Below are 25,002 nucleotides of genomic sequence, written 5' to 3' on the forward strand. Positions count from 1 at the left end.
CAACCCAAATCCCAACCTGTAATAAATTATCAGAAACTGGTCTGTGTGACCAATTTCTCAGACATCAGCAACAAGGTGAAGAACCTTATAAATAGGAATTGGAACCTACTCCAAAACACAGGATCCACACCCATGCCAAAACCGATATTTGCATATCGACGAAATAGAACAATTAAAAATTGTTTAGTACATACATATCCTGTCGAGATGAAAAGAAACAGGATTGAGACCATTGACGGAAAAGTGCCGGCTGGCAACTTCCCCTGCGGTGCTTGCAAAAATTGCAGCTTAATAATCAAAGGTCCCAAAATAGACTATAATGGAATCACCCATTACCAAAAAGATCTAGTAAATTGTAGAACCCCAAACGTGGTCTACATGATACAATGCCCCTGCCAAAAGGCATACATTGGGGAGACCGCGAGGGAAATGAGACTCAGGTTAAATGAGCACAAATCCTCAATTAGAACAAAACGAGTCAATGCACCGCTAGTGGAACACTGGGAACAATGTAAACACACTGTCGAAGACCTAAAATGGTGAATTGTTGAAGTCGTTAAACTGAATAACAGGGGAGGAGATGTGGACAGTAAAAGAAAAAAGAGAGAGCAGTATTACATGTCCAAATTCAACACATTCCGAAATGGACTAAACAGTAGGGAGGAATGGGACAGAATAATTTAAATGCTCATTCCAACAGTGGAACCGTCTTATACTTCAGTAATAATGAGTAGGTTGGGGAAAATATTTTCCCTTTCTTGACACAGCTTTTAAACCTTCCAATTTTTTGAAAATTGAACAGCCATAATGATAAAAATTGCTGGTTCAGTAAAATACCAACGAAGTTAAACAAACAATATTTAGAATGATACAGATTTGTATCCCCAAAAACGGGTTCTACATTCTTAAAATTGCAGCCCAAAAATAAATGACGCCCTAAATGGAATCAATACCCAGAACATTGCTGCCCACATTAGATAAAAGTAGTTTAAATTGAGCAGAAAATCAATGTAATTCCAGAGGAAGAAACAGAACACTACAAGAACAATGCACGCACATAGAAACATTCAGAGTAAAAACACTCTACAAGATGTCTGCCAATATAACCAGTATTATGAAGACATGGGTTCATGTCACGTGATCGGGATTCGATCGGCCAAAAATAAATGTGAGGCGATCGAGTGTAAATTAATCTAACTCAGTAATAATTGGACTTTAAAACGATTGCAATATATGGAGGAAACGTATTCCTTTAATTTTAAATAAAGGCAGCCAATGCATTCACCTTTAGGGCAAATCTGATCACTGTTTCAATGAAAATGCAGCAACTCAAAGATGATAGAAACATTCAGAGTAAAAACACTCTACAAGATGTCTGCCAATATAACCAGTATTATGAAGACATGGGTTCATGTCACGTGATCGGGATTCGATCAGCCAAAAATAAATGTGAGGCGATCGAGTGTAAATTAATCTAACTCAGTAATAATTGGACATGAAAACGATTGCAATATATATAGGAAACGTATTCCTTTAATTTTAAATAAAGGCAGCCAATACATACACCTTTAGGGCAAATCTGATCACTGTTTCAATAAACATGCAGTAACTCAAAGATGGCCGCCGCGGTTGTGGTCCACATAAACGGAACCGCGGAAAACACACAGGTGAACTACTTCACCTGCACTCAATTTAGCAATTAACAAAGGGATATAAGCAGTCAAAATCAGAACCGAGCTATTCCAGCGCGGAAGGACGGTCGTTGCAGGTGCCCACCCGAGAAGCAAGTAAAATCGCCGTAAAAGTAAGTACGGAACCCCTAATAAATTGCTTAGAAAAGGAGACGGCTTGTTCCTTAAACTCTGTTGCCCTAAGCAACTTAGAGTTGAGACTAAAATCTTGTTCCTCTTTCTCTTTAAACTCCTGGTAATAACAGCTCAAGAGCGTTCTGAGTCTAAAGAAAAAGCCGCCCTTCAAATAAACAGCGCAAGCATAGAGACAAGAGATATAAATACATATACGGTAAGATAGTAAAACATTCCTAAAAGGTGTTTCTCCCACAGATTTAAAATAATCTGCAGAGTCGCCATATATCCTCACAAAATAATAATGTATTTTGCAGAGTATTTCACAACAACACGGCTGGGCAGGAAACTATAACGATCGTCTATTCCAGGATCGTAAATGAATGATCCAGGTAAATAAAACTCGCCACGAGCAAAACTTAGTATCTGTAAGGGTAACCTAGAGAAGCCAGGGGGTGATAGACTGTGAAAGGATTTTTTTAGATGAGGAACCCAAAATCTAATAAAATGTTGGGAGTCTTACTTAAACTGTTTGTTTACAGAACCGCAAACGAATTAAAACAAAAGGATTTTAAAAAACAATAATGCCTATAAAATATCCTTTCTCTACCCAGAGAGCATGACTTGCTGATGTAAAGAATTCGAAGGGGTACAATAAACATAGACGCTACCCCGCTTGAAAGATATAGCAATAAGGTAGCTATTAATAGTGATCAATTAATCATCTCTTTGGTAAAAAAGAAAAGTACATGACACTTTATGTTTTAATTACAGAATCAGAATTTATTTTAAAGAACTACGGATATCGCCCATTGATAAAAGCGATTCACTGAACTACCAAGTAGGTAGGTATAATAACATTCAGCTTTAGGGGATAAAAGAACCCTCTACAGTCTCAGGGAAGATGCAGGGTCCACAGATAGAAACAATGGACTCGGCACTCCCTCCAGCCAATAAAAACCCAATTAATATGGGGGTTCTCTTGTTTCTAAGAGACAACTTTTAGAGGTGTCAATCATGCAATAATGGGTGTACATTAGAGGGATACCACACAAGGTAACACCGTAACAGGTTGCAAGATTTTCAAATATTCTAGATATTGTAATATGTCCATGATGTAAGGAGATCGCCCCTTAGAATGTATGTGTCTCCCAGACCATTGAATTAATGTTTTTTTTAGAACTAACAACTTTGTTTGAGAAATAGTTGACTTTAATATGCTCATGTAAATGAAACTAATAGATCATATGTGAATGACACAGAATGACACAGGGAATACTGCACCATGTTTGTAGGAAAATGTTGTTTAATTATGTTTTTAACACATGCCTGTTTGCATCATAAACAGAAAATAACTGTAAACTTTGTATTTTTTAATTCTATAGTGATTTTAAATTTGAAAATCTTTGTCCTGAAGAAGGTGAAAAACCACATCACCGAAACGCCGCGTCAACACTTTTTCATGGTTTTTTTATTTTTTAATTTGAAATTATGATGATTGAATAAATGTGATAGACTTTGTTTTTAAATCTACATGGTCAGTATCTTGATCAAATAAAGAAATTGTTTTTAACCAAACTCTCCTGTGTACATGCACATTGCTATTAGTGTAGTGGTGCGTAAAAAACTATGAATATACTCTGTTACATTGTTTAGGTCTGAGGGGACATAGATTAGGAAAATCCCTTTTTTTTAAAAAATTTGTTTACACAAAACTGTTGGATTTGTAAATTTGTCAATCTTGATGCAACTCTGGTTACAACATACGGTTTATCCTTGATATAGGTGGTAAACAGCTTTGAGAGGGGCCTATACCCCTATAACATTTAAGAAAAGGGAACTGTTGTTTTTCTTAGAGTGCCTAATAACCCTATCCCTTTTCTCTGAAAGGGTTTCTCCTTCATATTTTTACAATTATCCTAGGCCACCACATTATTGCCCTCCAGGAAACGTGGGATACTTCTGACAATCTATGGTGGGACGGGTTTATCAGTTTTACCAAAGCCGCTGTCCACAGTCGCATGGGGAGGGCCAAGGGTGGCCTTCTATTTCTGTTTTCTTTAGATTTAAAAGGTAGTTGCAGGCAGATCGACACTGACTCCCCCAACATCCTGGTGGTCGAAAGAGTGATCAAAAACACCAGAAGGACTATTTTTGTAAATTTTTATAATTCGGGGAACAGTGATTATAGAGGTCGTAATATTATTGATTTGGATAAGATTTTAAACACGGTCAGTCAAAATAAAACGCTTGACACAGATTATATTTTATTAGGTGATTTTAACATCCACCCGTGCAACTTAAATTGCAGGGGAAGTAGTCCTGACGGGGATGATGGGCCCGAGGGACCCCATTTTGAACATTCCACTGAGGGGGAGGAATTGGAGGACCTTCTTGCCAGTTTTGACCTTTATGAACCAGATGGTGATACTTTCACTGGTATCTCATATGGCACTATTATTGATTATATATTTGTATCCCTAAGCATTCTTACACGGGTTAATATATATCGCACCACACAATCTCACTTAAGTGACCATAACCCTGTTGAGTTAGAAGTGGCTTGGGGAGACAATATAGGACCTTCCCCGCTGAAAGTAACCACCCACCCATTAAAGACAACTGGCCAAGGAAGACGCATGAAATGGGCCAAGGTGGTCCCAGATAAATTTTATGCAGAAAATTTCTCAAAGATCAAGGGGCAGGTTGAGGTCTGCAAAAACCTTAGCGCGCAGGGTCAAGAAATTGTAGTGGCGTTTGAAGCCATATGTGTGCAGGTGTCACAGGACCTCTTGGTAAAAACCAAAAACGTAACCCCAGGAAACAAGCGCTGGTTTGATTCAGCATGTTCTAAAGCCCACAGATCATTACTGGCAGCTCTCAAAGGTATTCCTAGGGTAAATGATGAGATTACGAGACTCAGGAAAATCTATAAATTAGCAATAAAAAAACGAAAGGACACCATTAAACAAGAAGCTTGGGAAGACCTCCTTTCGGCAGCAGTCCTGAAGAACAGCAAAAAATTCTGGGAGATTATCAAACAGCCTCTCTTCTCAGATAATGATAATGATATCATGGACTGCGTTATTCCTGATGAAAAATGGTTATGCCACTTTAAAAATGTCTATGGGGACACTGCTGACGCAACCACAGACGCCCCGTTGATAAGATCAGCCACCTGCCCCATTATCCTTAACCAAGAAGAGGTGGAGAAAGCCATTATGTCTACTACAAAGCACAAGGCTCCTGGTCCGGACGGTGTGCCTGCTGACTTCTTCATGTATTCCCCAAAATTGTGGGCCGAAGTCCTGACAAATGTGTTTAACGCAGTGAATGATAATCTTGTACCCGCATCATGGAACATCTCCACCATTGTCCCCATCTTTAAAAAAGGCCAACGGGATGACCCAGGCTGTTATAGGCCTATATCCCTTTTAGATTCTTCGGTAAAAATCTTAGGCAGAGTTCTTTTATCTAGGCTAAGGGAGAATGTTGAGGGTTGTGGTGGATTATCCGAAATCCAATATGGATTTAGGGAAAAAAAGGGCACTATTGAACAATGCATTAATTTACATCTGCTCATCTCCAAATATACTGTAGCTAAGGAGGGGTCCTTGTATCTTGCATTCATGGACCTCTCCTCCGCTTTCGACTTAGTCAATAGGACTAAGTTGTGGTCCATTCTGTTGGAGATTGGCATAGATGAAGCATTAGTTACCTTTATGTCCTCCCTGCACCAGGAACTCTTTTCGAGCGTACGCGTGACCAACGAGGGCAGGTGCACTGCTCTTTTTAGATCCCTAAGGGGGGTGCGGCAGGGCTGCATTTTGTCCCCCTTACTGTTCACCATCTATATCAATGGCCTGGGTGCGCACCTTGGGGGGCAGGATGCCGACGTCCCGCGTGTAGGAGCACCCAAGATACCGGCACTCCTATATGCCGATGACGCCGTGCTGATCGCCCGCACAGGAGTTGGCCTCCAGCGCCTATTGAACGCTTTTGGCACGTTTATGGACGATCTAGATCTCAGAATAAACGTAGCCAAGTCACACACTATGGTGGTGGGCACAGAGTGTCGCAGGAAGAGAACTAAAACATTCACCTGTAGGGGGGATTTGGTTAGCAGGGTATCCACATTTCCCTATTTAGGTATCTTGTTCGATCAGAAAGGGACATGGGGCCCACAGGTTAGAGCTAAGAGACTGGCCGTCACACGATCAGCCTCAGCAATATTGAGCTTTGCTGGTAGGCTAGGAGCCAGGCCTATGGAAGTGTGAGAAGTTGGCCTGGTATATAATGCTCACTAATTCTAGTGATCACTTTGTACCATGCCAAGCAACCCTTATGATGATGGTTGTAATTCAACCTTGTAGACCAGTTATCCTAGTGGTAACGTGGACAAAGCAGTCTTAGGCTAAACTCTGAAAGGCATGTGAAGCCAGCTGTTATACCATACACAACCCCCTTGAATACCAAATGAAAGGGACACCACACAGATATATATTGAAAATATATATTGATTTATTAACTATTAAAATCCCCTGGACTCTTTATGAGCACAGAAGCACAAGCGTTAAATCACAAGACAGTTTAAAATACACAAAAGTTGCACAATATGGATGAGCCCTAGGGGCCACCTAAACCATATACTAAGAAAGTGGTATAAGAGATACCAATAGGAAAGTGAAGAGGCCTAGGGCCTTGGGAATCGCTGGAGCTATTCGAGACTGGAGTTAACTAAGTCGGGAAAGGCCCACGGGACTCGGGTGCAGTGTTCAAAGTGCACGCACTTCTCAATACAAAGTCTATGGTGCGTAAAAAGCACAAAGTTAGAAAGTTAGGAACCTTCCGATTGACCTACGGAGCTGAAACTTAAAACACAGGCCCTTGGGATGTGTACCAGTGCAGGGGCACCGGCGGAGCTGAGTTACCTCACCCACAGGAAGCGGGTGCACAGGGTCGAAGTTGTGTCGGGTTTCGTCACGCTGGTCGATGGTGCTTGGAGCTGAAGATGCTGCAGGCGGCTCGATGAGAAGAGTTCCGGTGGATCCAAGGGTGGATCTGAAGATGTGAAGACCTGAAAGCAGAGGGGACAGTGTTCAAAGTCACTAGCCAGTGACTACCGTGGAACCAGATTGGAACCAGGCGATGTCGGGTGCAAACAGGCGTTGTCGGGTAGCTTCTTTCTGCAGCCACGTGGATACCCGGGGTCGAGGACGTCCAGGAGTCGGTCACGAGCTGTCCCACGTAGGCTTCTCGCTGTTGGCGGTGTCGGCGACCTGATCGGAGCAAACAGGCCTTGGCAAATGCAAGCCACGCAGAAGTTGAAAGATGCTGTTCACTCGGACCAGCAAGGTCAGAGCAGGTGCTCCTTTTCACAGGAGCTTGGGTAGGTCTGGAGCAACCAGACCTGCTGTTTAAATCTTCGGGTTCGTCGCCAAGATGGCCGCTGACCACGTGGCTAGTGGCCGGGATGGCGCGTCGAGTGGCACAATGCAAAAGGGCCCCACGCAGATCGTGGAGATGCTGGAGGGCTGATCTTCGGTGCAAGGGTTGCTCGGTGGTGGGGGTTCTCAATCCCCAAAGCACAACGTCGAGGATGCCTCAGAAGCTCCGCAGTCAGCTTTTCGGGTGTCTTCCAAGAGGTCCGGTCCCACGTCACTCGGTGCCTCCACGGGTCCCTTCTTTGCAGGGACTGTGGATCGGGCTCTGAGAGGTCTGGGAATCTGGTTCTTGTCGGGCTCTGGGCTCGGGCTCCGGCGGGAGGCGGCGGCAAAGCAGACGTCGAGTTGCTGGTTGGTACCTGTGTTCACAGGGTGGTCACTCCTTGGCCACAAGGGAGATTCTTCTTCAGTCTTCTGTGCAGCAGAATGTCGAAGTCCAGTCGTCTTCTTAGTTTAAAGTTGATTTCAGGATGATCTGCTGTGCAATGGCACTGCTCCCTCTCTTATTCCAATCTGAGGGGTGGATCTCCTGCTAGGTCCCTCCCCTATGGGTGGGACCAGGAAGGGGGGTGGTTACACCCCCTCTCCTTTGTCCAGCTCCTCGCCAGGACTGGGGCTGGAAAGCCCCAGAACCGGTTTGGGCTGGCTTATGCACAGGGACACCTTGTGTGCCCCAGACATGTCTCAATCTATTCAGCCCTGTCCTACCCAATACACAAAACCCTGTCTGGGGTGGTGCTCGCACCTCCCCAGGCAGGAAACCCTTTGTCCAGGCCCTCCTCGCTGGAAGGACTCCCAGCAGCAGGAGGTCAGACATGTGTCTGTGGTGGCAGCATCCATTTTGTGATGCTGAGGCTCTGTTTAACTTTAACCGGGGTTAAGGCTACACACATGTCGTGTCCCTCTAGAAGGGTGGAATGCTATCCCCGTCGCCAGAACTGGCGAGGGGATAGTATTCCAATTCGTATGACACCTTACTCGACATGTTTTGATAAAGCCAAACCAAAGATAGCATTTAACCGCGAGGATTATAATGCACTTAAGAGTATATGGTATGGCAATATCCCGGAACAGCTTAGGGAGTGGTTCCCGACAGCTGCAGACAGGCTCAGCTCATGCTAGAGCACCATCTCACATATTTCCAAGCACTCTGCCTCCAGGATTGATGAGGCCTTCCATAGGAGTGGCTGATAGGAACATATGTGTCCAGTTTAGGGTTAGGCACAGGCATACTGTACCTAAGTAAGAGGTGATTACACCAACTTACCCCAGCTGAGTGATCAGCCAGTTGTGTCAAATATGGAGGCCAGGCCAGGGGTGGCACAATACATGCTGCAGCCCCTGGTAGGCCTTGGCTACACCTATGCCCTGGGTACCTATGGTACACTGTTACAGGGGCCTATAAGGTGAACCAATTCCAATTGTGTTATGCACCTAAGGTACATGGAGTCCATTTTAAGGAGAGAGCAATCAGCCTGGGGCCCTGAATAGCAGGATCCCAGGCCAACTAAGTCAAAAACCAGCTAAACACCAGGCAAAAAGTTTGGGGGTAACCATAGTCAGATATCCACCTTCCTACAGGAAGCCATCCTAAAAATGTATAATAGTAAATCTGTGGCCATTGCATTATATGGCTCAGCACTGTGGGGATACGCAAATGTGGAGCCAATACAGAGAGCAGAGAATGGATTCATCAGAGCCCTGCTCTCTGTACCTCAGTCCACTCCAACGTACTCCATACATAAAGAGGTTGGTCTTCAATTTCTCTCAGATAAGTTGAGCCTGGCCCCTTTGATTCTCTGGCTAAAAATATGGATGAACGAAGAACTCCCACTAAACCATAAGAATCTGACCGATGTCTTGGCCCTAGACAAATCCAACAAAATTCCTTGGCTGGCCTATCTAGCAAAAGTTTTCTCCGATCTAGGTCGCCCGGAGCTCTTTACTTCTCCGGAGTCCATCAGGATTCAAGACATTGATTTAGTAAGAAAGTCTTTTATGGGAAGGAAAGAGATGCACCGCGAAGAGAGTGAACTAGCAAAGCCGGCAGTGAGGGATCATTGCCTGCTGCTTACTTCACCTTCACTTGCACCGTACCTTGGTTATGTTACACATCCTTTCCACAGGTTTCTTTTAACTAAATTTAGATTTAATTTGTTGCACTACTATTTAGGTTCTTTTAACAGCTGGCAGAAACCAGAATTAGCTCCGCCCTGCTGCTGTGACCAGTTTTCACGCAGGACACAATGCATTTTGTTATGTTTTGTGGTTTGTATTTAGAGCCTAGGAAAAAATTCTTGTTACCAATTCTCAAGGAGGCTGGCTTCACACAGGTGAGACCGGCTCTGCTCTACTTACAACTATTACCTAACCCTCATATTACTTATTGCGTTGCTAAATTCTTGACAGCCGCCTCCAGGGCGAAAGCCCCCAGCCAAGAATAATTATTAATGTTAATTACATCCTTTTCTTAAATTGTTCTTTAAAAATTTTTAAAATTGTATTAGACTTTTGTATCATGTGCATTTTGATAAATTTTGTATGTAATGTATTTTACTGTTCGCTTCTTTGTATGGCTTTTAAAGAGCCGAATAAAGATATTTTGACTGACCCTTCAGTCTCAGCTAAGGGGAAGAAGGGTTCTGCTTGTGAAGTGAAACTAGTGAAATCCACCTCAGATCCACCAAAATCACCTCAGAAAATCAAGATTACCATCAAACGGTCTTCTTCTACGCCTTCTGAGGAGAAGGGTACTGTTTCAGCACCGTCAACGGGACCGTCGACAAAAAAGGGATCATCGACGACAAAATCACCTCCGCCTTCGACGAAGAAAGATAATGTTAAAGCTGGTGAGAAAACAGCGTCGACGATTTCACCGTCGACGGCGTTACCGTCAACGGTTTGACCGTCGACGAGAGCGTCGACGACCGCGTCAACGGCGTCGACGGCGGCGCCGACGACGGCAGCGTCGACGAGGACTGTGTCGACGACGGCAGTGTCGATGGCAGCGTCGACGAGGACGACGACGTCAACGAGGACATCGTCGACGGTGACTACAACGTCGGCGGTGGCGTCGACGACGATGACTTGGTCGACGACGGCGATGGGAATCTCGTCGACGGGCTCGTCGACGAGGGAAAAAACACCAGAAAAAAGGTTGGTGCCTTGGAAAAAACCTATAACACCAGAGGCTACATCTCCGAGCAAGGTCTCCCCATTGTTTCTGTCTCACCTGCTGGAAGAGGAAGATTCAGAAGAGGAAGATGACGAGTATGGAATTGCCAGTAGCCCTTCGCAATTGCAGGTCAAGTACCTGGAGGAGGATTCTGAGGAGGAATATGGGGGTTATCAGGAACAACCCCAGGAACAGCACCAATATCGCCAACAGCAACGCGAGGAGATGAGAAGTGTGCCATCCTCTTTGTTGAAGGATCTCCAGGGCATGTTAGAGGATTATAGGAAGAGATACCCAGCGACTCCAGTCGCTCAACAGGCCCCAGAGGTTATTCCACGTCCACGATCGGTACCAGGGACACCTGCTCGTAGGAGAGAGATTTTGCCGGAACCTACTGCTAGGTCTCCACCGCCGACGGTACACCACAATACCTCAGATGAGGATCATGAGGATGGGGAAATTGCGGGCACAAGTGCAGAATGGCATGACTATATCATCCCCTCACCGTTGACTCCTCCACAGAGACCAGTAGGACATTGGTGGATTTCATAATTTGATGGAAAGAGCCACTAAGAGATTTGCACTGGCCATGACAGAGGAGAAGACTGAATGTTTTTTATACGACTTCAAGGACTCGTATCGGAAATCCGTGCGATCCCTGCCTATAGTGTCTCATATTTGGAAGGAAAGATTAAAGGTCATCGAGACACCAGCGACGGTAACGCCGGTTCTGGCCAGACTAGATAAAAAGTATAAGGCGCTTATTGATGCTCCAACTTGCCTTTTGGGTCATCCCAAACCGGATTCTGTTATCACTCAGGCGGCACAACAGAAATCCAGGAACCCATCTGCTCCGATTGCAACACCTCCAGACAAAGAGGGCAGAAGGTTGGATAATGCGGGAAAAAGGTTTTCCTTAATTTCGGCTCTGCTAGTGAGAGCTGCTAATGTCCTCGCTATCTTGGGAAGGTATGACAGGCAGAAGTGGTGTGACCTGTCTCCATACATTACGCAGGTGCCGGAACCAGAGAAGCAGGAGGCGAAGAAGATTCTCATGGAAGGAGAGAGGACTTCGGCCGGTACGCTTCAAGCATACGGGCGTTGCTTCGCCTCGCAAAGGCTCCGGGCTATTTCCAGCGGCGGGGGCGGCCAAGAGCAGTGCGGCTCAGGGGGATGATGGGGGCAGGGTGCGGGCGGCCCAGCGGAGCGGGGCACGGCTCAGGGGAGAACGATGCGGCTCGAGGTGGGGGCGGCCAGGCACGAGCTGCAAAGGACTGATCGAGGCACACGTCAGGTGGGGCCCCAGCGGCACGAGGAGATCAGGCAGGTCTCAACAACTCGTCAGGGAAGTCAATGTGGAGTTCAATGTTCCTGGGACGCTGTTCAAGGGGCAAGCTCGTTCCCAAGCCCTTGGAGATTGTTTCAGGCACACATTCTGCAAAGTCCTTTCTGGTCTTTTCCTGTCCTTTCCTCAGCAAGGCACCCACTGCAGGCCAGTCCCCCCGGTCAGGGACAGTCTTCCTCCTTCAGCTTTTCCAGGTCCTCCTAGTCGGGCAGAGGTTCTTCGTGGTCAAAACAGAATCTAGTTTCTTAGGAGCAGGGCTCCTCTTTTTATACACAGTTTGTTTTGTTCTTGCAGGCCAGGGGGCCTGAGCCTGGTTCAGCCCAGTTTTGGAGCACTTTGTTTTGGAGAATCTTGCTGTTTCTTTCAGGGTGCAGGGCAGAGACATCAGACGCTCCGCAGGAGGTGGAGCCAGCATTGTGGTGGCAGAGCACAGCCCTATTCAGAGTCAAGGGGCACTCCTCCCACCTATCCTAGGGGTAATCCCTCTATTCACCACCTGGCAGCCCAGAGTGTCCCCTGGAATCCCCCAGCCATGTCACTCACAGAAACCAGACGGCAGATAGACATCCTAGCAGAGGAGGGCTGAAATGGTCAGGCAAACTTTCTAAAGGTAGCATTTGCAAACACAGGATATTAAAATAAACTTTACTAAAAGAAGTATTTTATTATTCTGAGTTCAGGCTTACTTAACTTGACTGAGCCTGCTAGGACTATAGAGTGTAATAATTCCAGCAGCCCATTCTAGCCTATGCGAACAGGTAGCCTTACAATAGTGAAAAACGAAAATAGCTGTAATTCACTATTAGGACATGCCACACACATCAGGGCTTGTCTACCTTATACTTACAATGCACCCTGCCCTTGGGCCTACCTTAGGGGTGACTCACATGAAGTAAAGGGAAGGTTTAGGGGCTGGCAAGTGGGTGCACTTTTCCAGCCAGCATGACAGTACCAGACTGCTCGCAGGTTCTGCAATGGCAGACCTTAGACACATTTTACAGGGCTGCTTCTGTGGGTGGCACAACCAGTGCTGCAAGCCCACTAGCAGCATTTGTATTTACAAACCCTGGCACTCCTGGTGCATGTTACTGGGGTCTGACAGTAAACCAAATCAGCCAATCATGGAAGTCAATTATATGTACACTTTTTCATAGGGAGCACTCGCACTGTGGCACGGGTTGGCCGTGGCGCAGTGCTCTGAGCAGCTAACACCAGCAAAACATCTGAGGCACATCATCAAATAGTGGAAGGGAGACTCACGCCAAGGTGCCAGGTCTAACAGGTGTTTTTGCTGGATGTGCGCGCAAACGCTTTACACCTCACTCTGGGATAAGCCTGACTGCTCGTGCCAGGCTACCAAGGGGGTGAGCAGGGGTTATCTTGGTGGGTGACTTCCTTGCCCTGACTAGAGTGGTGGTTTCTGTCTGGCTTTGGCGCAAGCCTTAGCAACTGGAAATCGGCATTTCTAACAGTAACACAAGAGACACAGGTGCTGACAAGGAATCACCCGGGGGAGCCAGGTACTGACAAGGTCTTAGCCTAGGGGCACAGGTGCTGACAAGGTCTCAGTCATGGGAGACAGGTGTTGACAAGGCCTCAGCGTAGGGACACAGGTGTGGACAAGGTGTCCCCCAGAGGAACCAGGTGCTGAGAAGTATCTCCCAGGGGACAGGGGTGGTGACAAGATCTCAGCTTAAGAAGACAGGTGCCGAGCAAGGTTACACAAGAGACACAGGTGCTGACAAGGTATCACCCAGGGGAGACAGGTGCTGACAAGACAAGGTCTCAACCTAGGGACTTAGGCACTGACAAGTATCTTCCAGGGGACAGGGGTGGTGACAAGATCTCAGCTTAAGAAGACAGGTGCCGAGCAAGGTTACACAAGAGACACAGGTGATGAACAAGGTATCACCCAGGGGAGACAGGTGCTGACAAGACAAGGTCTCAGCCTAGGGACTTAGGCACTGACAAGTATCTTCCAGGGGATAGGGGTGGTGACAAGATCTGAGCTTAAGAAGGCAGGTGCAGAGCAAGGTTACACAAGAGGCACAGATACTGACATGGTCTCAGTCTAAGGACACAGGTGCAACACAAGGGTACACAAGGGAGACTGGTAATGGAGAAGGTCTTACTCAGGGGAACCAGATACTGACAAAGTTCCAGCCTAGGGACACAGGTGCTGACAAGGTGTCACCCGGAGGAGCCAAGTGCTGACAAGTATCTCCCGGGGATAGGGGTGGTGACAAGATCTCAGCTTAAGAAGACAGCTGCAGAGCATGGTAACAGAAGAGACACAGTTGCTGACAAGGTATCACCTGGGGGAGTGAGGTACTGGCAAGGTCTCAGCCTAGGGACACATGCGCTGACAAGTATCTCCCATGGAATAGGGGTGGTGGCAAGATCTCAGCTTAAGTAGACAGGTACAGAGCAAGGTTACACAAGAGACACAGGTGCTGACAAGGTATCACCCGGGGAAGCCAGGTACTGACAAGGTCTTAGCCTGGGGACACAGGTGCTGACAAGGTCTCAGCCCTGGGAGACAGGTGCTGACAAGGTCTCACCCATGGGAGACAGGTGCTGACAAGGTCTGAGCCGTGGGAGACAGGTGCGGACACGGTCTCAGCCAAAGGAGTCTGGTGCTGACAAGGTCTCACCCATGAGAAACAGTTGCTGACAAGGTCTCACCCATGAGAAACAGTTGCTGACAAGGTCTCACCCATGAGAAACAGTTGCTGACATGGTCTCAACCATGGGAAACAGGTACTGACAGGGTCTCACCCATAGGATCAATCAATCAATCAATCACAGACATTTATATAGCGCACTACTTACCCGGAGGGTCTCAAGGCGCTTGGGTGGGGGAGGGGGAGTGCTGCTTGTTGTATGACGATCCATCGAAAAGCAACACATCGCGGCCGTTCGCATCGCGGCCAATACATCGCACTGACAGTTACATCGTCAATTTTGTCATCGCACGTCGTTGCAACGGAAATGCGGCCGTGGCCTAGGATCGCGTTTCACATCGGCGACATTACATCGCGCGACGTGACAACGCGATGTTTCACCAAGTAACAAATCTTGGCAGCCAATAGTTTGTTGTGGGGGGGGGGTTGGGTGGTATATATTGTGTTGCCCACCGTTTTTTCCGCCATTTGTGCCTGTATCCGTACCCTGTGGACAGCCTTTTGAATCAAAAATACTTGGCCCACGTTGTATTTATTTGCGCCACCGGATAAATATCGGTCAGGTCCTCCTGGCGCCGCCGCTTGTTGCGGCTGAGTATCTCCTTGACTTTGGCGGTCGTGTCGGGGAAGGCTGGTCGAGAGAAGGCCGGGAGGGATAGGGGTGGGACGCGACACGTCCATCTCGGAGTGATTTGAGTGTTTTTCTGGTGCACAGCAAATTCAAAATGCCTTTGCCAAGTGACCGCAGATGATGCGCTTAATACACTGAAGGCGCTGTGCGCCGCTCACCATGGCATCGTACTCCAGGCGCTTCATGGAGTGCGCGGCCTCCGCACCCTTGTAGTAGTTGAACCAGACGGTGCCCTGGTACTGGTCTCCTGTGTCCAGAAGCAGCTCCCGCACCTTGGTCAGCCTGCGGGCCACTCCGCCATAGCAGCCTTGCTGCGGCTGGTCTGGTCGAGAGAAGGCCGGGAGGGATAGGGGTGGGGGGTGGTGCTGTTGCCTTTTCTGCAGGGTGGCAGTGGGTGGGGAGCCGGGACGTCATCTGAAGTGTCTGGTGCAATAATTCAATTACTTAAAAGGGCAGAGCAGAGATAATGTGACACGAGACAGGTGATGCACGTGCACTGCACTGACAAACACGTCGGTGCGCCGTCCACAGAATAATGTACAGATGGGTTGGTGTACACTGCGCCCATTTGTGTAATGCACGCTCTTTGCCTTTATAGGATAAACGAGGCGCCGTGGCAGCCGCTTGGGGTTAAACGCACTCAAGGCCTCATGATGAAATGACGTAGCAGCAATGACTTGAAATACATGTGTGGATTTGTATCCTCTAAAAGTATGCCTTCGACCAATGTATTGCGTCTTTTTTCTTGTGTGTGCGTGTAAGTAATATTTTCAGCGGAATACATTACAATCTTAAAGGCAAATAAAAGGATGGAATAAAACGTCAGTATAATTTCTGCATGTATTTTATTCGATACTAAAGATATAAAACAAAAACGTGTTTTTGGTGTTTAACAAATAAAAATGTACATACGTGATTATTGTGTTTTTTTCTAAGTGACATAACATATCACCTTGGTTTATGTTGTTGTATGACAACCATCCTCCAGCACCCACCCATCCAGCCATCCATCCATACATCCAGCCATCCATCCATCCATCTATCCATCCATCCATCCATCCATCCAGCCATCCATCCCACCCATCCAGTCATGCATCCATCCATCCATCCATATATTAATGTATATGTTCGTATGCGTGCGCGAACCGTGTCTGTCTGCACCAAAGTCTGTCAATGTTTCCGTCAGTCCACCTATTGTTGTAGTTTCATTGTGCGCATATTGCAAATACTTCAATAAACATTACTAAAAGATGTAGTAAACATAGTTCTTATGCGCTAAATAAACATTGTTCATATGCGGGTCATATGCGCTGCTTCCGGTTTTAATGAATCTTACCTAATTAAACATTGTCACCACCATTAGTAAAATAAAATACTTAAATAAACATTACTAAAATCATTTCCGGCGCAGTGTCATAACTAAAATAAAATCCTTAAATAAACAGTAGTGAAATCATTGCCGGCGCGAACCGTGTCTGTCAGCACCAAAGTCTGTCTAGGTTTCCGTTACTCCACCTGTTGTTGCATTGTCACTGCGCGCATACTGCAAATACTTACATAAACATAACAAAAATCTTGAAATAAACATTGTTTATATGCACTAAATAAACATTGTTCATTGTCATTGTCATTTTAATGTTTTAATGTTGCTGAAAAAAAAGTGAGTTTTTCTTAAATAAACGCTTCCCTTTTTTCATTTGCTTCATATGCCATTTCATTGTAACACATTTTTCATTTGACAAACATGTGCATTTTTGCTTAAATAAACGCTTCCCACTTCAGCTCTTCCCATTTGAACCTAATTCGATGTCATCGTTAACGATGTATTAGCTAATGCAATGTACTTGCATGCGCCCTGATAACATGCGATGTCATGACGGGCACGATGTAATGGCCGCGTTGCAAAGTCATCGCAATGCGATGTATCCGATGTAAGGGGTGCTTCCCGTGCTGCTACTGCTCGAACAGCCAGGTCTTGAGCTTCTTCCTGAAGGAGAGGTGGTCTTGGGTCAGGCGCAGGTCGGTCGGTAGGGAGTTCCAGGTCTTGGCGGCCAGGTAGGAGAAGGACCTTCCTCCTGTTGTCGTTCTCCGGATGCGGTGGTTCCGGCGTAGAGGGCGTTGCCGTAGTCCAGTCGGCTGGTGACGGGGGCCTGGGTGACAGTCTTCCTGGTCTCGGTGGGGATCCACCGGAAGATCTTCCGTAGCATGCGCAGGATGTTGAAGCATGACGAGGAGACGGCGTTGACTTGTCTGGTCATGGTGAGGGAGGAGTCTAAGATGAAGCCCAGGTTGCGTGCGTGGTCTGTCGGTTTGGGTGCGCTGCCCAGGGCGGGGGGCCACCAGGAGTCGTCCCAGGCGGAGGGCGAGGAACCCAGGATGAGGACTTCCGTCTTGTCTGAGTTCAGTTTCAGGCGGCTGGTCGTCATCCAATCGGCTACGTCTTTCATCCCTTCGAGACAGGTGATGAAAAGGTCTCAGCCATGGGAGCCAGGTACTGGCAAGTTCTCACCCTAAGGACACAGGTGCTGACAAGTATCTCCCAGGGGACAGGGGTGGTGACAAGATCTAAGCTTAGGAAGACAGGTGCCGAGCAAGGTTACACAAGAGGCACAGATACTGACAAGGTCTCAGTCTAAGGACACAGGTGCAACACAAGGGTACACAAGGGAGACTGATAATGGAGAAGGTCTTACTCAGGAGAAACAGAATCTGGCAAAGTCCCAGCCTAGGGACACAGGTGCTGACAAGATGTCACCCGGAGGAGCCAGGTGCTGACAAGTATCTCCCAGGGGACAGGGATGATGACACGATCTCAGCAAAAGAAGACTGGTGCAGAGCAAGGTAACACAAGAGACACGGGTGCTGACAAAGTATCACCCGGAGGAGCCAGGTACTGACAAAGTCTCAGTCTAGGGTAATAGAAACAGAGCAAGGTTACATAAGGGAGAAAGGTGCTTAGAAGGCCTCAGCCTAGGGAGACAGATTCTGACAATGAATCGCCCAGGAGAGACAGGTGCTGCCAAGGTGTCACCCGGATGAGCCAGGTGCTTACAAGTATCTCCCAGGGGTCAGGCGTAGTGACAAGATCTCAGCGTAAGAAGACCGGTGCAGAGGAAGGTAACACAAGAGAAACAGGTGCTGACAAGTGTCACCCAGGGGAGACAGGTGCTGACAAGGTCTCAGCCTAGGGAGACAGGCACAGGACAAAGTTACACAAGGGAGACGGGTACTGACAAGGTCTCACCCAAGAGAAACCGGCACAGGACAAGGTTACACAAGGGAGACAGGTACTGACAAGGTTTCACCCAAGAGAAACAGGCACAGGACAAGGTGGCACAGGGAGACAGGTACTGATGAGGTCTCATCCAAGTGAAACAGGCACTGGACTAGGTTGCACAAGGGAGACAGGTACTGACAAGGTCTCACCCGAGAGAAACCGGTACTGGACAATGTTACACAAGGGAGACCGGTACGGACATTGTCTCAGCCTAGGGAGACAGGCACAGGACAAGATTACACAAGGGAGACAGGTACTGACAAGGTCTCACCCAAGTGAAACAGGCACAGGACAATGTTACACAAGGGAAACAGGTACTGAGAAGGTCTCACCCAAGAGAAACAGCCACAGGACACGATTACACAACGGAGACCGGCACTGACAAGGACTCACCCAAGAGAAACAGGCACAAAACAAGGTTGTAAAATGGAGAGAGGTACTGGTAAGGTCTCTTCCAAGGGAAACAGGCACAGGACAAGGTTGCACAAGGGAGACATGTACTGACAAGGTCTCACCCAAGAGAAACAGGTACTGGACAATGTTACACAAGGGAGACCGATACGGACATTGTCTCAGCCCAGGGAGACAGGCACAGGACAAGGTTACACAAGGGAGACAGGTACTGACAAGGTCTCACCCAAGAGAAACAGGCACAGGACAATATTACACAAGGGAAACAGGTACTGATAAGGTCTCACCCAAGAGAAACAGGCACAGGACACGATTACACGACGGAGACAAAAACAGACAAGGACTCACCCAAGAGAAACAGTCACAGGACAAGGCTGCACAAGGGAGACAGGTACTGCCAAGGTCTCACCCAAGAGAAGCAGGTACTGGACAAGGTTACACAAGGGAGACAGGTACTGGCAATGTCTCACCCATGAGAAACAGGCACAGGACAATGTTACACAAGCGAAACTGGTATTGACAAGGTCTCACCCAAGAGAAACAGCCACAGGACACGATTACACAACGGAGACCGGCACTGACAAGGACTCACCCAAGAGAAACAGGCACAAAACAAGGTTGTAAAATGGAGAGAGGTACTGGTAAGGTCTCTTCCAAGGGAAACAGGTACAGGACAAGGTTGCACAAGGGAGACATGTACTGACAAGGTCTCACCCAAGAGAAACAGGTACTGGACAATGTTACACAAGGGAGACCGATACGGACATTGTCTCAGCCCTGGGAGACAGGCACAGGACAAGGTTACACAAGGGAGACAGGTACTGACAAGGTCTCACCCAAGAGAAACAGGCACAGGACAATGTTACACAAGGGAAACAGGTACTGAGAAGGTCTCACCCAAGAGAAACAGCCACAGGACACGATTACACAACGGAGACCGGCACTGACAAGGACTCACCCAAGAGAAACAGGCACAAAACAAGGTTGTAAAATGGAGAGAGGTACTGGTAAGGTCTCTTCCAAGGGAAACAGGCACAGGACAAGGTTGCACAAGGGAGACATGTACTGACAAGGTCTCACCCAAGAGAAACAGGTACTGGACAATGTTACACAAGGGAGACCGATACGGACATTGTCTCAGCCCAGGGAGACAGGCACAGGACAAGGTTACACAAGGGAGACAGGTACTGACAAGGTCTCACCCAAGAGAAACAGGCACAGGACAATATTACACAAGGGAAACAGGTACTGATAAGGTCTCACCCAAGAGAAACAGGCACAGGACACGATTACACGACGGAGACAAAAACAGACAAGGACTCACCCAAGAGAAACAGTCACAGGACAAGGTTGCACAGGGGAGACAGGTACTGCCAAGGTCTCACCCAAGAGAAGCAGGTACTGGACAAGGTTACACAAGGGAGACAGGTACTGGCAATGTCTCACCCATGAGAAACAGGCACAGGACAATGTTACACAAGGGAAACTGGTATTGACAAGGTCTCACCCAAGAGAAACAGTCACCGGACACGATTACACAATGGAGATAGGCACAGACAAGGACTCACCCAAGGGAAACAGGCACAGCACAAGGTTGCACAAGGGAGACCGGTACTGATAAGGTCACATCCAAGGGAAACAGGCACAGGACAAGATTGCACAAGGGAGACAGGTACTGACAAGGTCTCACCCAAGAGAAACAGGCACAGGACAAGGTTACACAAGGGAGACAGGTACTGATGATGTCTCACCCAAGGGTAACCAGAACCGGACTAGGTTGCACAAGGGAGACAGGTACTGACAAGGTCTCACCCAAGAGAAACAGGTACTGGACAATATTACACAAGGGAGACAGGTACTGACATTGTCTCAGCCTATGAAAACGAGTGCATATCAAGGTTACACAAGGGATACAGGTCCTGACTAGGTCTCACCCAAGAGAAACAGCTGCAGGACAATGTTACACAAGGGAGACGGGTACTGATGAGGTCTCATCCAACGGTAACAGGCACCGGACTAGGTTGCACACTGGAGACAGGTACTGACAAGGTCTCACCCAAGAGAAACAGGTACTGGACAATATTACACAAGGGAGACAGGTACTGACATTGTCCCAGCCTATGAAAACTAGTGCATATCAAGGTTACACAATGGATACAGGTCCTGACTAGGTCTCACCCAAGAGAAACAGCTGCAGGACAATGTTACACAAGGGAGACAGGTACTTTCAAGGTCTCACCCAAGAGTGAAAGGTACAGGTGATAGTTAGACGAAGGTACAGGTACTGATAAAGTCTCACCCAAGAGTGAAAGCTACAGGTGATAGGTACACTAGAGTACGGGTACTGATAAGGTCTCATCCAAGGGAAACAGGCACAGGACAAAGTTGTACAAGGGATACAGGTACTGACAAAGTCTCCCCCAAGAGAAACAGGCACAGGACAAGGTTACACAAGGGAGACAGGTACTGATGAGGTCTCATCCAAGAGTAACAGGCACCGGACTAGGTCAAGAAGCCAGGACACAAGCGATTGGAGGTGAGTGCTGTAGCGACCTACCATGGAGTTAAGGATAGGAGTCCCTTGTTGTTGTTTTAGACATTACCTACCTACCTGCTGATAACCGGTTGGCGGTCTGTTTATCCTCTGCCTTAGTTTTGACCCAGGAACTCATCCTTGATGTCTAATCCCGCCGACCCCTCTGGTGGCTGTTAGTTCTTAACTTAGAGGTGAGTTGGTGATATGCGCCTGTCAAACCTGTGGTTACTTTAAAACTATTGTGTGTGAATTAGTGTTCACTTTACCACCTGATTTTACCAATGGTGTCCCTCACTCTACATCCTGACAATGCCTGCACAAGGTATGAACCCAGGTGCACACTGGAGCCTGGATAGCTGTTGTATATTTTATTTTAATATAATTTTTAACCTTTTTACCTCCACAACCCCACAACAATCCACCTCCCCAGTTCAGTGAGTGTTGTGTGTGCCCCACCTTACTCAATATGCACATACAACCTTTAAGGCATGCTATGACTGGTGCTTTGAGCACATGTACACCAACAGCATGCCACACTATTCACAGTTCCTTTCCATGACGTGACCTGTCTGCATATTGCAAACTGTTTTTAACCCTTGTTGTTTATCTCTTTCCTATGTTTAGGCATAGGACAAACCCCACAGAGGTAATACACACACCACTTCACACATGACACCAGCATGTTGTTGTTCACCATTTTATAGGTCCTGATGAATCGCGGGTAACTTTTACCCATTGCGAGAAGCATGTCGACCATCTTCACCCCTAGCCCCATCTAGGGTCACCTGACCTTACTCGTTGACACCTAGTGAGCTAGCCCCCTGTTTTTAATTGCAGCCAGGGGACCCCCAGAATAAAGTTAATTCCGGTACCCTTAGCTACATTTTAACATCCCATTCCACTACCACACACCATCCTGCCCACACACCCACACCTCACCATAAGGCTGTTGGAAAAAAGATCTCCGCCAAAGAGCCCCTCTTTGAGGTGAGCCCGTCGGGGATTGCACCGCCTCCCCGACGAGGAGCAACCGCCGATGATGAAGCATGACACCCTTCTGGGTGTGTGAGGCAAATCCATCCAACAAAATGGATGCCCCAGGGTGTTACTCTTACACCTTTGGTCACGCCAGTTAGATTTTCCCTTAGTCACACATAGGAACAGTCCGGCAACTCCTTTTTGTTGTATTCTCAGATACGGGCACACGCTGTGACTGGACCTTCCACCAACCTGAGTGGTAATCAGTGTCCATTGATCAAACGATCACCTCTCCTCCCTTTTTTTGACAAAAACCGGACTAGGTTGCACATGGGAGACAGGTACTGACAAGGTCTCACCCAAGAGAAACAGGCACTGGACAAGGTTACACAAGGGAGACCGGTACTGACAAGGTCTCACCCAAGAGAAACAGGCACAGGAAATGGTTACCAAGGGAGACAGGCGCTGACAAGGACTCACCCAAGAGAAACAGGCACAGGACAAGGTTTCACAAGGGATACAGGTACTGATGAGGTCTCATCCAAGGGAAACAGGCATCGGACTAGGTTGCACAAAGGAGACAGGTACTGACAAGGTCTCACCCAAGAGAAGCAGGTTCTGGACAAGGTTACGCAAGGGAGACGGGTACTGGCAAGGTCTCACCCAATAGAAACTGGCACAGGACAAGGTTTTACAAGGGAGACAGGTACTGATGAGGTCTCATCCAAGGGAAACAGGCACCGGACTAGGCTACACAAGGGAGACAGGTACTGATGAGGTCTCATCCAACGGTAACAGGCACCGGACTAGGTTGCACACTGGAGACAGGTACTGACAAGGTCTCACCCAAGAGAAACAGGTACTGAACAAGGTTACACAAGGGAGACCGGTACTGACAAGGTCTCACCCAAGAGAAACAGGCACAGGAAATGGTTACACAAGGGAGACAGGCACTGACAAGGACTCACCCAAGAGAAACAGGCACAGGACAAGGTTGTACAAGGGAGACAGGTACTGGTGAGGTCTCATTGAAGGGAAACAGGCACCGGACTAGGTTGCACAAGGGAGACAGGTACTGACAAGGTCTCACCCAAGAAAAACAGGCAGAGGACAAGGTTACACTACGAAGACGGGCACTGACTAGGTCTCACCCAAGAGAAACAGGTACAGGAATTGATTACACAAGGTAGACAGGTACTGACAAGTTCTCACCCAAGAGAAACAGGCACAGGTCAAGGTTACACAATGGAGACTGGTACTGACAAGGTCTCACCCAAGAGAAACAGGTACAGGAAATGGTTACACAAGAGAGACAGGCACTGACAAGGACTCACCCAAGAGAAACAGGCACAAGTCAAGGTTAGAAAAGGTAGACCGGTACTGATAAGGTCTCATCCAAGAGAAACTGGCACATGACAAGGTTACACAAGGAAGACAGGTACTGACAAGGTCTCACCCAAGAGAAACAGGTACAGGACAAGGTTACACAAGGGTGCAGGTATCTTCGAAGAGGGATAGGTGCTGGACATGTTACATATGGGACACTGGTCCGACACAAGGTCTTACACAAGAGAGTCAGGAGCTCGACCGGGCCTCACCCTGGGGAGCAGGGACTGCCATATCTATGCCTCCCGTCCTGACCTGGGAACAGGCTGACAGTCTCCAGATGTGCACCCCACTCTGGATAGGGCTAAGCTGCATGAAGTTGTCTGTTGTGAATGGGGAGTGTGTCTACAGGCTGCTGTGTCTGTTGTGAATGGAGAGTGTGTCTACAGGCTGCTGTGTCTGTTGTGAATGGGGAGTGTGTTTACAGGCTACTTGGAGATGTCTGCTGTGAATGGGGAGTGTGTCTACAGGCTGCTTGGAGATGTCTGCTGTGAATGGGGAGTGTGTCTACAGGCTGCTGTGTCTGTTGTGAATGGAGAGTGTGTCTACAGGCTGCTAAGTCTGTTGTGAATGGAGAGTGTGTCTACAGGCTGCTGTGTCTGTTGTGAATGGGGAGTGTGTCTAGAGGCCGCTGTGTCTGTTGTGAATGGAGAGTGTGTCTACAGGCTGCTGTGTCTGTTGTGAATTAAGAGTGTGTCCACAGGATGCTGTGTCTGTTGCGAATGGGGAGTGTGTCTACAGGCTGCTATGTCTGTTGTGAATGGAGAGTGTGTCTACAGGCTACTGTGTCTGTTGTGAATGGAGAGTGTGTCTAAAGGCTGCTGTGTCTGTTGTGAATGGGGAGTGTGTCTACAGGATGCTGTGGCTGTTGCAAATGGGGAGTGTGTCTACAGGCTGCTTGGAGATGTCTGCTGTGAATGGGGAGTGTTTACAGGCTGCTTGGAGATGTCTGCTGTGAATGGGGAGTGTGTCTACAGGCTTCTTGGAGATGTCAGTTGTGAGTGGGAGTGTGTCTACAGGCTGCTTGGAGATGTCTGTTGTGAATAGGGAGTGTGTCTACAGGCTGCTCGGAGATGTCTTCTTTTGTGAATGGGGAGTGTGTCTACAGGCTGCTTGGAGATGTCCGCTGTGAATGGGGAGTGTCTCTACAGGCTGCTGTGTCTGTTGTGAATGGAGAGTGTGTCTACAGGCTGCTGTGTCTGTTGTGAATGGGAAATGTGTCTACAGGCTGCTGTGTCTGTTGTGAATGGAGAGTGTGTCTACAGGCTGCTGTGTCTGTTGTGAATAGGAAGTGTGTCTACAGGCTGCTATGTCTGTTGTGAATGGAGAG

The 25,002-nt window shown here is 47.6% G+C and overlaps 1 protein-coding gene and 1 long non-coding RNA gene across 3 annotated transcripts in view; both read left to right on the forward strand.

Moving 5' to 3' along the window:
* The window catches only part of CFAP157 (cilia and flagella associated protein 157), a 681,435-nt gene that overhangs the window by 503,912 nt on the left and 152,521 nt on the right, over positions 1 to 25,002 (forward strand). The gene's annotated exons all lie outside the window — the stretch shown is intronic.
* LOC147718065 (uncharacterized) lies at positions 2,122 to 3,466 on the forward strand. The gene is made up of 4 exons (XR_015296126.1): positions 2,122 to 2,197; positions 2,420 to 2,501; positions 2,580 to 2,650; positions 3,191 to 3,466. It is a non-coding gene; the product is annotated as an uncharacterized LOC147718065 (long non-coding RNA).

Source organism: Lissotriton vulgaris, chromosome 5 (assembly GCF_964263255.1).
Source record: "Lissotriton vulgaris chromosome 5, aLisVul1.2, whole genome shotgun sequence".
Classification (NCBI taxonomy): domain Eukaryota; kingdom Metazoa; phylum Chordata; class Amphibia; order Caudata; family Salamandridae; genus Lissotriton; species Lissotriton vulgaris.